The sequence below is a fragment of the Pinus tabuliformis genome, chromosome 2_1 (assembly GCF_031772625.1).
Source record: "Pinus tabuliformis cultivar Carrire ecotype Pingquan chromosome 2_1, CPIR1, whole genome shotgun sequence".
In the NCBI taxonomy this organism is placed as follows: Eukaryota; Viridiplantae; Streptophyta; class Pinopsida; order Pinales; family Pinaceae; genus Pinus; species Pinus tabuliformis.
Window position 1 is genome coordinate 676,248,757 of NC_142299.1, and position 14,671 is coordinate 676,263,427.

At 38.0% G+C, this 14,671-nt stretch overlaps 1 pseudogene; it reads left to right on the forward strand.

Moving 5' to 3' along the window:
* Positions 1–8,549: 8,549 nt before the first annotated feature.
* Positions 8,550–9,091, forward strand: LOC149202401 (DNA-directed RNA polymerase II subunit RPB7 pseudogene; annotated as a pseudogene).
* The last annotated feature ends 5,580 nt before the right edge of the window (positions 9,092–14,671 follow it).

Below are 14,671 nucleotides of genomic sequence, written 5' to 3' on the forward strand. Positions count from 1 at the left end.
ACACAGATTCATTCCTGTTTGAGTTTGATATTGTATGTCGAACATATGGTTACATAGATGATGCCCATAGGCTTAGGCTCTTCCCAGCAACATTAAAAGCATCAGCATTAAGATGGTTCATGGGGCTTGGTGAACATGCGATAACTGATTGGGATGGCATGAGAAGAATATTCCTAAAGAAATACCAACCTTATTGTAGATCGAAAGATTCCAATGATGATATCTTTAGGATGAACCAACAAGAGGATGAAAATTTAGAGGAGTACTTAGAGCGATTTGTTTACAATTTACAAAAATCAAAACATAGAACCATGCCTCTTGATCTGATTCGAACAATATTTTTGAAGGGCATTCAAGAGGAATACTTAGATGATGTTAATTTGATGGGCAAAGGTGATATTTCCACTTTACCTTCTGAAGAAATTGCTGAGTTATGTGAAAAGTATTCTAGGAGCAAAACCAAAATTGGAAAGAGAACCATATCATCCAAAGCCACAAAATCTGCTTCAGCAAGTGTCACAAGGGCTGAAATAGGAAACTTGTTAGAGGAATTCAAAACAGATCTATTGAGTACCTTGGGAACTCAAATTGACACTCTCAAAGCTAAGAAAAGACAAGAAAGGGAAGATCAAATGATGGCTATCTTTTGTCCAAAATGCCGGAAGAAACATGCCTTAAAGGAATGCCCATTAGAAAACATTCAAGTTTGTGCCTTTTGTACTGAAAATCATGATATATTTCATTGCTCTAAAGTCAAGGTTTTGCATAATTGTAATGCGGCAGCAAACAAAGATATGGAAAATGTGTATTACATGGGCGCAAAGAAACCATGGCAGCCAAAACCAGCACCTCAAGGTATGTTCCCAAACCAGAATTTGCAATTTCCTGTACATGATCAGATGTATGCTCAGAATTCATGGAATGTACCCATGCCATGGCAGCACCAAAATTACCCACAACAACCATGGAGACCATCTCAGCAATACTCTCAACAATATCAATCATATCCTCAACCATACCAACCATATTTGCAGCCATATCAACAATATCATCAGCCATATTCGCCATATCCTCAACCATATCAGCAATATCCTCAGTAGCAAGTTGTTTACCCACATCAACCTCAACCCACTCAACAAGCATTGCCTGCTCCTCCACCAATAAATCCACCACAATTACAACTTCCATCTAACCCACAACCTCCTAGACCTACTCAAATCCCTGCTCAACCTGTACCAAATCCAAATAACAGAGTAGAGAGACCAGCTTACAATGTAGATGAGGGAACCTCATATCCCAAATTACCCTTGCAAAATATCAATTTGAGGTCTGGTAAGGTACTTCACAAAGAATCTCCAGCAGCTGATAAACAAGAAGAAAACGAAGAAAATGAAAATGAAACTCCAATTCAAAGGAAACAAAATGATGACATCAAAAATAAACAAATGCAACCGTTGCATCCACCACCTTTTCCAAACCGATTGGTCCAAACAAAACTTCCCATGTCTATACCACAGTTTGATGTTTTAGATGAGCTAAAGAATGTCTATATAAAAATTCCACTACTACAAGCCATAAAAGACATTCCCATATATACTAAAGCCATCAAAGAACTGTGCCTTAAAAAGCCTACTAGGAAAAGAGTTGATCCACAAACCATTCATGTTATTGGACATTTAGCTGGCCTTATGACAAACACCATCTCAATGGAAAAGTATGTTGATCCTAGTATTCCCAGAGTCACTACAATCATTAACAACATACATATTCCAAACACCTTAATTGATCTTGGGGCCGCGATAAATGTGATGACTCTTGAAACCATGAAAACACTCCAGCTCACAAACTTGCAGCACACAACAATTGTTCTAGAACTCACTGATAGGTCTAAAGTGATTCCTAAAGGGATTTTGGAGGACATAATTATTTCACTGGACTCTTGGGAGTATCCAGTGGACTTTTTAGTTCTTTATCCAAAATCCAATATAGGAGGACACCCTATCATCCTTGGTAGACCATGGTTAGCAACTACTGATGCATTCATAGGATGTCAATCGGGTAATATGATCATTTCACGAGGAACTGAAAGAAAACAACTCACTCTTTACCCATCAGCATAATCACCAGCAGTAGCACACAATTTATGGCTTGACAATAAATACAATGACAAGGAAGAAGTTCAATTTGTTTTCAGCATCAACCAAATCTATGATTTTCAAGAACATAATAATGATGATTTTGTAGAGTTGTTCCTTTCTCAACCTGATGTTTCCGAAGATTTGAGAAATGACCAATACCATGCTACAGATGAACTTTTGGCACAAAATTTTCAGGAAACATGCACCATTCAATCTTTGCAAACAACATTTCAGAACATTTTTCCTATCCAATCTATAACAAACACACAGAGCAAGGCCATAGAGATTAGTCCAGGAAAAACTTTGAATATTAGCACTCACCTAGACTCATCTCAAGAGGAAAAATTGATTCAATTATTGAGAAAATAACAGAAAGCATTTGCTTGGGACTACACCGATATGCATGGAATTCACCCTGAAACATGCACTCACCATATTTATATGGATAGTAATATCAAACCAGTGAGGCAACCGCAGAGACGAATGAATCCCATGCTTCAGGATATTGTTAGAGAGGAATTACAAAAACTGTTGAAAGTCAATTTTATATATCCTATCTCTGACAGTCAATGGGTATCCCCATTGGTAGTAGTGCCCAAGAAAAATGGTAAGTGGTGGATTTGTGTTGATTACAGACAATTGAACAAAGCAACGCTCAAAGATTATTTCCCACTACCATTTATTGACCAAGTGCTAGACACATTAGCTGGGAAATCATCATTCTCTTTTCTTGATGGTTTCAGTGGCTACAACCAGATTAGGATAGCCTTAGAGGACCAGGACAAAACAACTTTTACTTGTCCTTGGGGCACTTATGCTTATAATGTTTTACCATTTGGACTTTGCAATGCTCCAGCTACATTTCAGAGAGCTGTATTAGCTATTTTTGTTGATTTAGTTCATGATTGTGTTGAAGTTTACATGGATGATTTTTCAGTGTATGGTAATTCATTTGAGCATGCATTAACGAATCTTGAAAAAGTTTTGAAGATATGTATTGAATCTAATCTGTCCCTGAGCAATGAAAAGTGTTTTATGATGTTAAATGAGGGGATAGTATTAGGCCACTATATTTCTTTTCAAGGCATTAAAGTTGATCCATCAAAAATCCAGATCATTGTCAATTTTCCAATTCCGAAGAATCAAAAAGAGGTAAGAAGTTTCCTTGGGTATGCAAGCTATTACAGAAGGTTTATTGAACATTTTAGTAAAATAGCTTCACCTCTGTTTAAACTTCTAGCAAAATATACACTTTTCAACTAGAATGAGAATTGTCAGCAAGCATTTGAAACACTCAAAGAAAAGTTATCAACCACACCAGTCTTAAAAGGACCTAACTGGAACCTACCATTTCACATCTTTACAGATGCATCTGATACTGCAGTAGGTGCCTCATTAGGCCAAAAAGAGGAGTCTTGTCATTATGCCATCTATTTCATTAGCAAAAATCTAACACCTGCAGAATTAAACTACACAGTCACAGAAAAAGAAATGCTTTCCATCATACATGCTGTGAATAAATTCTGACATTATATAACTGGTTATGAGGTTTTTGTACATACTGACCATTCTGCCATTAAGCATTTAATGAATAAACCAGTAACTAGTGGCAGAGTTACCAGATGGTTGTTATTGTTACAGGAATTTAACATCACAGTGTTAGATAGACCAGGTAAGGAGAATCAGGTGGCAAATTTTCTTTCTAGACTGCAAAATCAAGGCAAGGTTGTTCCGGTTGAAGATTCTTTTCCAGATGAAAATTTATTTGCAATTTCAATAGTGAATCCTTGGTATGCTGACTTGGCCAATTATTTGTCCACAGGAAGAACACCTCCATACTTTACTCCAAAGGAAAAGAAGAGGCTAGTCAAACAAAGTGCTCGATACTCATGGGTTAATGGCGATTTATTTTACATTGGTTATGATATGATTATTAGACGATGTGTAAGAAATGATGAAATAATTGATATTTTAAAATCTTGCCATGATGAACCGTGTGGTGGGCATTTTGCAGCTAAACGAACAACATTCAAGATTCTTAGTCTTGGATACTACTGGCCATCTATTTTTAAGGATTCCAAGAAGTATGTGAAGAGTTGTGATAGCTGTCAAAGAATGGGTAGGCCAACAGCTACAGATGAGATGCCACTTCAGCCTCAAGTACACCTAGAGCCATTTGAAAAATGGGCTCTAGATTTCATAGGACCCATTAATCCAACTTCCAATGGTAAGAAGTACATCCTAGTATGTACTGATTACGTAACAAAATGGGCTGAAGCCAAAGCACTAGTCCGGGAAACTGAACAAACAGTGGTAAACTTCCTTTTTGAAGAGATTTTTGTAAGGTATGGAGTACCAAGGGAGATAGTGACTGATCAAGGTACTCAGTTTACTTCAAAGTTAGTTAAGGACATCACAGAAAAATATCAAATCAAGCACAGAAGAAGTACACCTTACCATCCACAGGCCAATGGCCAGGTGGAATCCACAAATAAAACTTTGGAAGGAATTATCACTAAGACCGTAGCAATGAACAGAAAGAATTGGGAAGAGAAGCTCAAAGATGCACTCTGGGCTTATAGAATCACGTGGAAGAATACTACAAGATTTACACCATATCCGTTGGTGTATGGCAAAGAGGTAATGCTTCCTATTGAGTTTCAAATACATACTTTTAAGATGGCTGCAGATTTGGGAATTGATCTTAATGAAGCACAACAAGAAAGAATTCAGCAGTTGAACCGGCTGGATGAAATGAGGTAGCAAACAGAGGAGACAACACTCCTCATGCAGAAACAAAGGAAGCAGTGGCATGATGCACATATAAAAAAGAAACAGTTCAAAGAAGGAAACTGGGCTTTACTCTTTGACTCTAAATTCAGACATCATAAAGCCAAATTTACCACACATTGGATGGGCCCATACGAAATAGTTCAAGTTTATGACAATGGATCAGTCAAGCTTATTACCATTGATGGAGAAGGCCACCCCTTTATTGTCAATGGCCATAACTTGAAACTTTACCACAAGCCCATCACCAAGCAAGATTTTCTTCAAACTGTATCTCAGCAAAGGGAGGTTGAGATATTGTAGCCTTCAGCTATAGTATCTCTACCTTAGTTCATTTCATTTCAATTTAGAAATTTAAAAAAAAAAAATAATAATTAAAAAAAAAAGTTAAAAAAAAAATAAAAAAAGAAAAATAATGGTTTAGATGTGAAAACCAGACTCTGGCACACTCTAACCCAGAAGTCTTACTTGAAAACCAATTCTTTGGCTGGTAAGAATTCCTTTTCTTTTTGTTTCCTGTTTGATTCATCGATTGAATGATGACTTGAGGACAAGTCAAAGCTTTAGTGGGGGAGAAGCATCAGCATTTTTGTTTTTATCTCATCTCCTCATTGTAAATTCTCAAAGAATTTGTTTCAACACTTCAGTATTTCAATAAAGAAGTTGTTTTTGTCTTTGTTCTAATCAGAGAGACCTGTTTAAGCACTATGCAGTGGGACCTGTTCAGAAGACCATGTTACCAGCACCAACATTATAGGGAACTGTTCAACAAACATAAAAGGGACCTATTAGAGACTACTATCTCAAGTTACTTCAGCAAAGCTTCAACAAAGTTTCAACAGAGATTCAAAGGTTACCCGTCACCGAGGCTCCATCAAACACCAAAGATCTGTTAAACACACATGGACAGCGAAAGAGAATAGGAAAGATAAATCATGCAGTACCATTTTTATTAACAATTGATTTACATTTATAGTACAATATCTGACTCTTGGGTTTCAGATCCCAAGGTCTCTTGGACTGCTTAGTCTTTTTGGCTTCCACACTAACCCTTTAGGATTAGGTGTCCAACATTCCCCCCCTTAATCCGAAGGGTTATGTATGAGTCCAAGAAGAGAGCTGTAATACAACATGTGCAAAAAAATGCATGGCAGCACTAGGCTGAATGTGCTCTATGAAATGTTGGTAAAAAGGGCGGTGGTTTAAGGTTGACCACCAACACTGGAACGCTTAGTGCAGTTCCCGGAACTCTTCCAAAACTGGCAAGAAACTGAAGTTTTCTGCTAGAGGAAGTGATCCTATTGTTTTAAAGAGGGAAACCTTCAACCATAAAAGGGAGGTCTCACCCCGCATAAAAGGTAAAACTTCAACCTGAAAAGGGAAGTCTCAACCTGTGATGGTTTAAGGATAACCAACAACTCTGGAATGCTTAATGCAATTCCTGGAACTCTTCCAAAACTGGCAAGAAGCTGGAGTCTTCTGCTAGAGGAAGTGTTCTCAATCTGTGTTCACGAGCATCTTTGTCTCTGGCTACAACTCTGAAACTGGTGTGGCAGGTTGTGGCTCAGGCTTGCTTGATGTGACTTTGAAGCTTGTAGATGACCATCATTTCCCCCCCTGTCAGATACAAGGTGAGAAGATGGAGAAAACTCAACTGCAAGACTGTTCAATATTCTGGAACAAGTTCTGACATGTGTTTGGAATATTTTCTTGGCTGTTGATGCCCATTGCCAAGAAGCGATCCATCCAAGATGAATCTTTGTTCTTGCAGGACGTTTGTTTTTGAAGCATCTGTTTGAAGAATGGCTGGTTTTATGACAGTGCTCACATGGATGAAGATCAAAACAGTGATCTTTCAAATGGCCAACTCGGTCACAGTGTTGGCATTTCACGATCTGTTGTTTTTGTTGTTGTTGTTGTTGTGGAAGAGGGGCAGAATCTGGAACAGCTGAAGCTGAACTGTCATGAGGAGCAGGTGAACTGTCATGAATGAATCCAGCACTCTGAAACTGAATGGGCTTGGCATAGTCTGGAATATGAAAGGACAAGTCCTTGTCATATCCAAGACCAGTTCTGTGCTTGTTGTGGACAAGCTGTTCCCAAGGTCTGATGATGGGCTTGGGAAGTGCAGATTGAGTTTCTGCATCTGTATGTACAATTGCTGCTTTATTGGGTACTGGATCTGAATGAACTTGAACAATATTAACATGCTGCTGATGGGTGGTTGTCTCAATGTTCTGAACAAAAACAGGTTCAGAATGGTGTCTATTTTGATGTAGCTCTTCTTGCTGTAGCTGTGATTCAAGCTGCAAAAACTCTATCTTTTCTTGTGCATATTGCAGACATGTTTGAATGTCTGAAAGAGAGGCTTTGTTAACTTTGACTGTGTTGTTAGCAGTGGACATGATTAGAGTTCTCAATAATTCTAATATTCTTTCAAGCTTAGCCATTTTTCTACACCTTAAAAATCTCCAAATCCCACAGAAAAATGTAAGCTGCTAAATATCTTCAAGTTGCACAAGAGAGCCCTATAGCTTAAAGGGAAAAATCAACCAGAGATATCTTGAAACTGTCAAAATTATACAAATATCACCAGACTTTCAGAGATTCTGTTCTTTAAATTCTGTAGAAATTTCACAGCAAGAATGAGAGGCTCAAAGTCCTTCCAACACAGATACAATAGATATGTTTCACCCTTAAAATGCTCAGGTATACCAAGATACACTTTGTAAACAACTCACTACCTTATACTCTATCTGCTCAGAATGATGAAAGCACTCTCGTTATTGTCTGGAACCCACTGACATGTCTGCTTTCAATGATGTTAACAGAAGGTGGGAATGAGAACTTCAAAACCCAAGGTATCAAAGAATTAGAATGTTAAGCATAGAGCACATTATTCCGAGGCATCATGAGTCTGCAGAGCACTGAGAAAGAAGTACAGAATTGACTTTGAAAAGCAAAAGCTATGGTTGACATATCAGACAGAGGAATATATGTTGATATCTGTGTCGAGATACAACAAGAAGTCAATGCCCATCAAAAGGGACATGGGGATGTGTGAAATTCCGTTAGCCCGCATTTGATTACTGCCCTTTGTTGGGATAGAACGTATTTTAATTCGATATGTGAGCTCCATCTAACAGTCTGGAGTTCCCTGGTGTTATGGCATCTTGTCTCGGGATTCCAGGATAACATGGCCGGGTTGTGACCCAGCACTTTATAATACGAATGATGCTTAACACTCAAAAGCCGCTATTATTTCCCTCACACATGAACTGTTGCCACTATTCCCAAAAATAATAAATTACAAACAAAATATTGGAAACAAAGTTTGTATTTACATCAAGCGCCAACGATATCATCTTCACTTGAATCACTTAGTTCTGGTTGCTTTGCGATGCGTCTAGCATCAAGACCACTGATATACTTTTGCGCAGCTTGGACATTTTCCATGCCTTTTGTTAGCTGGAAAACATGCAGAGCACAGCGTTCTGCAGCAAGTCGTACAGGTGTGCTTGCATCCCTCAGATATTCTGCAATCGCCGGTCCCAAGGTAGGGAGGTATGAAATAACAGTGAGAGCATTCACCTTTGCAACAGACGGTGTTTAAACCCCGGAATGTTTTTCCACATAGTGCTAGAGTGGAATATGCAGCTGCATCCCCGCCACTTCGGGCCTCACTTGCGCGACAAGCTCGTCTCTAAGCTCATGCAGGATGTCGAAGGAACTTGTAGTGGCCGCTATGGATTCGTAGTTGCAATAACCGGTGTCGAGAACATTGGAAAGGGACTTATTCGAGAGGGGACTGGATTTGTTACATTCCCAGTCAAATACCAGTGTGTGATTTTCAGACCTTTTAAAGGGGAGATTTGGAAGCTGTGGTCACAATGGTGAATAAGATGGGATTCTTTGCTGAAGCGGGACCTGTTCAAATCTTTGTTTCTAATCATACGATACTAGATGATATGGAGTTCCAAGCTGGAGACACTCCTAGTTATACCACTTCTGATGGATTTGTGAGAATATAGAGAGACACTGAAGTGCGACTGAAAATTGTTGGTACTCGTGTTGATGCAACAGAAATTTTCTGCATCGGCACAATTAAGGACGACCTGGGAAGCTCTTGCTGGCTTTGCGGAAGTTGTGAAAATGGAACCTGAAAAAGCAGAATGGGGATTATGGAGATCAATTAGGTATCACTATATCTATTGCCCATGAGCATGCAAATGCGTTTCAAGATGAAATCTTAGAGGTGTTGTGTTCATTTATTGAGACAGGAATATGTGCCAATAGAAATATCTTTTTATCATGTGAAAGGCGAGGAATAAGGAAAGCTGCCGTCCGTTGGAGAATGCTTCGATGGAGAAAACGCTGCTATGATGCGAATATGATGGACAGAGGCGTTTTTCTTAGAAGAACAGTGCAGAATGGCAGAGACATAATGCGGATATGATGGGCAGAGGGGCGTTTCTATTTCCTGACACCATTCGACCAACTTTCTCCCTTGCCTATCATAACAGCAGCAAAACATGCAGCGCCACTGTAGCTTCCGCTCCCATCATAGCTCGAACCTGTCAGGAATCCAAAGTTCAAAACGCACAGAGACCAAATTGTATTTTTTTTTTTCGGGAATAAAACAAAAGGAAGAAGAGACGAAGCCCGACGGATGGAATTCAAAAGTCTCCACTGTAAATCGGGATTCAGAACCACCATATATCTCTCTGCTCTGTTTATGAAACACTGACACTGAAGACAGAGCGTTTATTGAAGGTTGGACAGAACATTAACCACACCGCCTTAGTCGCTGCCCAAATGCAGAAAGCAACCAGATTCTACAACGTTACAATTAAAATATCCTTCCAAACTGTCAATCTCAAAATCCGAAAATAAGTATCCACCGTCCAATCCTAATTCGAATGAATGAAAATAACTGGAGACACAGGGATGCGCATTTTTTTATTTTTTTTATTTATGGAATTCACAATGCATTTACGGCCTTCGAAATAATTCGACACATCATTGACAAAGCATAGTTTACGGTCTTTAAAACTCATTCAGCGCAAAAATACATACACACATGTTGTCACTACACCATAGGTTATCAGTCAAAATATATGTGCCATCACCATCTTACATATACAACCAGCGTATAATAGATTCGTAGGTTTACACAGGCCACACAAAAACAAGTGGCTCACAAAAGATTGAGCAGATTATGAACGTACCTGCTCTGATACCATGTTAAACACACATGGACAGCGAAAGAGAATAGGAAAGATAAATCATGCAGTACCATTTTTATTAACAATTGATTTACATTTATAGTACAATATCTGACTCTTGGGTTTCAGATCCCAAGGTCTCTTGGACTGCTTAGTCTTTTCGGCTTCCACACTAACCCTTTAGGATTAGGTGTCCAACAAGATCAAGGAAGCTGCACACATATAGTTCTTTTCCAGATTTCAAAGAAGCTGCACAAACATTCTCCAGATCTCAGAGGGACCTGTTGTATCCAAATTCATCTCAGAAGGACCTATTATGGACAGAAAATATTAGTCATATCTAAACAAGAAAGACCAGTCCTACCTATGCATGCCAACTCAACTCTTGATCAACCATTAAAAGTGTAATGTATTGTTGTAATTCTTACTTTTAACATTTAAATTCTTATATTATTTTAGTGTTAAATGTGATGACTGTGACTGCTTATGATCAATTTCAAAAACACCCACATATCCATCACCCTTGTCATATTCCTAATTCCTATCATTTCCCAACACTCTAGCCTATCCCCATACTCCTCCTACGATTTTTAAATCCTCTATTATACCACCCTCCTAGCCTTGTTATTAACTCCTTATCGACCATCAAACTTTACTATCAGTTCAACATCTCCCTATTCGGACAAGTACCAATGAGCAAGGGACAGGTGGTGAACTATTGGAAAGCCAAATGTTACACGGTTTCATTCATTGTTTTTGAATTGGCTAAGTTATAACATGATCATTCGACCAAGTCGACTCATGCAAACAACTATCCGTTATTATACTCCATACATGCTTACGGTGTTCTCATGATGGTACTCATACAACCCAGTACAGTTACTCCTCTGTCATTGAAATATGAATACGCTCTGTTATTATTATAGTGAATTGGGTCAAGTCGGTTGTTAAAATTCCATTTCATTCTCAATTGTAAAAAGGGCATTCCATACTAGCAATTCAAGTTCTGTGATTTCAAAAACAAAGGCCAAGAATAGCAAGTGCTACGAAAGGAAAGCACATTAATTGGGCTCACAAGTTTCCACCTCCGCCATAATTCAAGGATAGTCATCTGGTCACTGCTTAAGCCATTGAAGGAGCTGATCTCGAAGAAAAGAGGGCGCCACCAGGTCAGTTGTGTGGAGCGAAAAGCAAAGGTAACAAACCAAAATACCCTTGTTAAATTAGTAAGCATAAACGAAGAGGGTTAGAGCAGGAGTTTCTCTGTCAAAATGACTAATAGAGTAGAGCCAAACACATTTGATAGTTCTCAGTACCACGATGACTGCATTGCAATTTTAAGAGAGAAACAATGGCTACCCTTCTTGGAGAAGTTTAATGGGAGCAATGAGGAAGTAACTAAACAATTTGCCTTTACATTTAATGGGGAGAAAGCTTTGATAGGAAATTTCTCATTTAGGATCTCAGAAGACACCATAGCACAATCCTTGGGGATCAACCCAGAAGGAGAAAAATACTTCAAAACAAAACAATTCAAAGAAAAATCATGGACCCAATTCATGTCCAGGTCGAGGGTTTCATCTGTTAACTGGAAGAAGGGTGTCCCTAGGAGCTGGCTGATGCATCTATGGGACGAAATGGTGTATATCATTCAAAAATTTGTTATGTGTGTGGGTTGTTACAACATAGTCTTTTTATACCACATCAAACTCCTGTTACATTTAAAAGGGTAGTGCACCATTAGTTTACCATATTTCCTCTTGCAGAGCTTGACCAAGATGTCAAAAACTATCCAAAAGAAAAGGGGTAATGAAGATAAAAGTTTATGTCATTTTGGGTTAATTAAAATTCTAATTGAATTTGAATTATAGAGAAGGGGAAAAACATGGAAGGAATTTCTGGCTGCCAATCAAATCAAAGATGGAGAGGATGAGCAAGAATAGCAAGAGCACTCAGGATTTATGCTTGACATTGATGAAGAGATCCCTGCGCACAAATCAAGCAATGTCCCTCCACCCAGTAGTAGTGTGAGGACGAGAAAGATGAAACAAGAGGCTGCCTAGAAAATGGAGCAAGATAAAATTTTCACTACATATACAAGAAGATCCAGGAGAGCACAAAAGACCCAGCCACAAGAAGTTCAACCAGAATCAAATGCACATGCACCAATCGACATCGAGAGCAATGCTCACTCACAGCCTGGACCAGAAGCCGAAATGGAGGTTGAGAGCAACAATAGGCAAGGAAAAGAGTTACCACCTGTAATTAAGAAACAAAGGAGGTTGGAAAAGCAAATTGAAAGGTTAAAAGAAGAACTGATGGAGGCCAACATGCTAGAGAAAGTCATCAAGAAAGACAATGAAATTTTGAGAGCACAGAGTAAGAAGACTCAGCAGAAAAATGAAAAGCTGAAGGAGCAAATCAAAGAACTCGAGGCTGAACAAAATGACATTTGCAAGTGGGAAACCAAATGGTATACCCAAAAGAAAGCCCTCAAGGAGAAATACAAGAGTTGGAAACATGAGCTCCACATTTAGAAAGATGCCCAAGCTAAGAAGAACATAGATTCATTGTTAAAAGCAGCAGAGGTACAAGCAGGCACATAGTATAGAGGCAGCACATCAGGATTAGCATGAGGACATGCTAAGTCATTAAGCTTGGGGGAGATGTTGGTACCATTCCATTACCATCCTTTTCTTCTAGAAACACCATCATTTGTCTACCTTTTTCCTCCATAGACCCCTTATGTCCCTCGAAATTGATTAATTAATAGCATTATAGTTGTTAGTTTGCATTAAAGTTAATTTATGAATTTTTATGTTAGAAATTAGGAATTTTCAATAAAAAGGTTACAGGAAGTCATAACATCCTGTAAATGGTTTATCATCTGACACGTGGCATGATAGGCAATCCAAAGCAATGGACAGGAACGAGACCTAGAATGTACATGCATGGTGAAAAATCGATTCTACAACAAATCAAAAGCTCCTGGTTATGCGGTCCACGCTGGTCAAACCCCAGCCTTTTGGTTACAAAGGCAGTAAAAGCCATGGTTTCCCAAACTGGTTTCGTTTTGTTTTTTTTTAGAAATCGGTTTAGATTAGAAATGACCAAAAATCATTCCATTGTAAAAGCAGAAACATCTGCTTAATGAATGTACATTCGATTTAGATAGGGACAGGCAGATAAAGACTGCGTATTTATTTTGTTTTCAAGAATAGTTACGATTATTATCTCTGTACATCATTTGAGAACAGAACTCTTGTATGTGATTGCAATCTTCAGCACTTAAATATAGTCACAGTTTTACTCCAGCAGTGTTTATGCGTTAATACTCTCGTTGCTTGAGTTTACTTCAGTGTACCATTGAAACATGGACGGGCCCTGCGTGGATTGGTATACTGTTAATTTCATTTCCTTAGCAGTTTTTGAATTTGAATAGAACGCATAGTGTTTAGTGTTATTTCCATGTTTATGACTTTGTCGATTTGATTAGAAATTCTCACAAATGGTATTTATGGTGATAGCTTGAAGATTTTATCGTTAGATCATTGAACCATATCTTGTAAGAGATTTGATCCATTGTTATATTTTAAATCATCTCCATAGACTCTGTTTTCATGCATTTAAACTTTAGTGTGCTTTTGATTTTTCATGAATGCTTAAGTGTTAACTAGACAGAGCTTTTGCGCATAGCATCCTTGTAAGAGGATTAAAATCTCAGTCTAGCAATACACTGTATCCTTAGGACAGTTAGATAAGTTAGGTGATCTGAGTGTTAAGGTGAGAGGAAGCATATCTTAATCTTATGTAAAGGAGTACTATAACCTATCACAATAAACACTTAGTTAGGAATCCTTTATGTCTATAGATTTTAGACACATGCCTCGAAGTTTACTTACCCTGGTTGATGATAAATCTAGTCTAATCTAGCACCCTAGATTGGCCACTACACTTGTCGAGGTATTGTCTAGAGTTATTTCCCAATCGTTTTCTTGGTGGTTATAATGTTTGTTTTGAATTTTATTGATTCCTTTAGAGATTACATAAAATTTAACCATTTGTATTGAAGGATGTAATTATATTGCTTGCATATTGAAACATGTAATGTGTATCTCAGCATTACCTCTATAAATAAAATCAAAGCAAAAGACTCGTTTGCCTTAGAATTCATGAAATTACATTGTTTGTGCTTTGAAATAATTTTAAATTTGATTGTCCATGAATGATTGCATGGATCCAAATATTTAATAGGAATTAAGTTTAGAAGTGTTGAAATATATAGCTAGTTTTGGTCTTCATCTTGGCATATGTAATGTTGATTTTATGTATTCAATGAAAAGAGAAAATCAATTTATTATTATTGTTCTTGATGCATGGGTTTCATGCTCAAGGGAAATTTATTTTAGGTCAAGCTCCCATTCAGAGCTTCTATGATTTTTCATTAAGTCTATAAAAGTTAAAAGAGTCATTATCATGTATTGAAGACCCATTTGGGCATGTTACATATTATGAGAA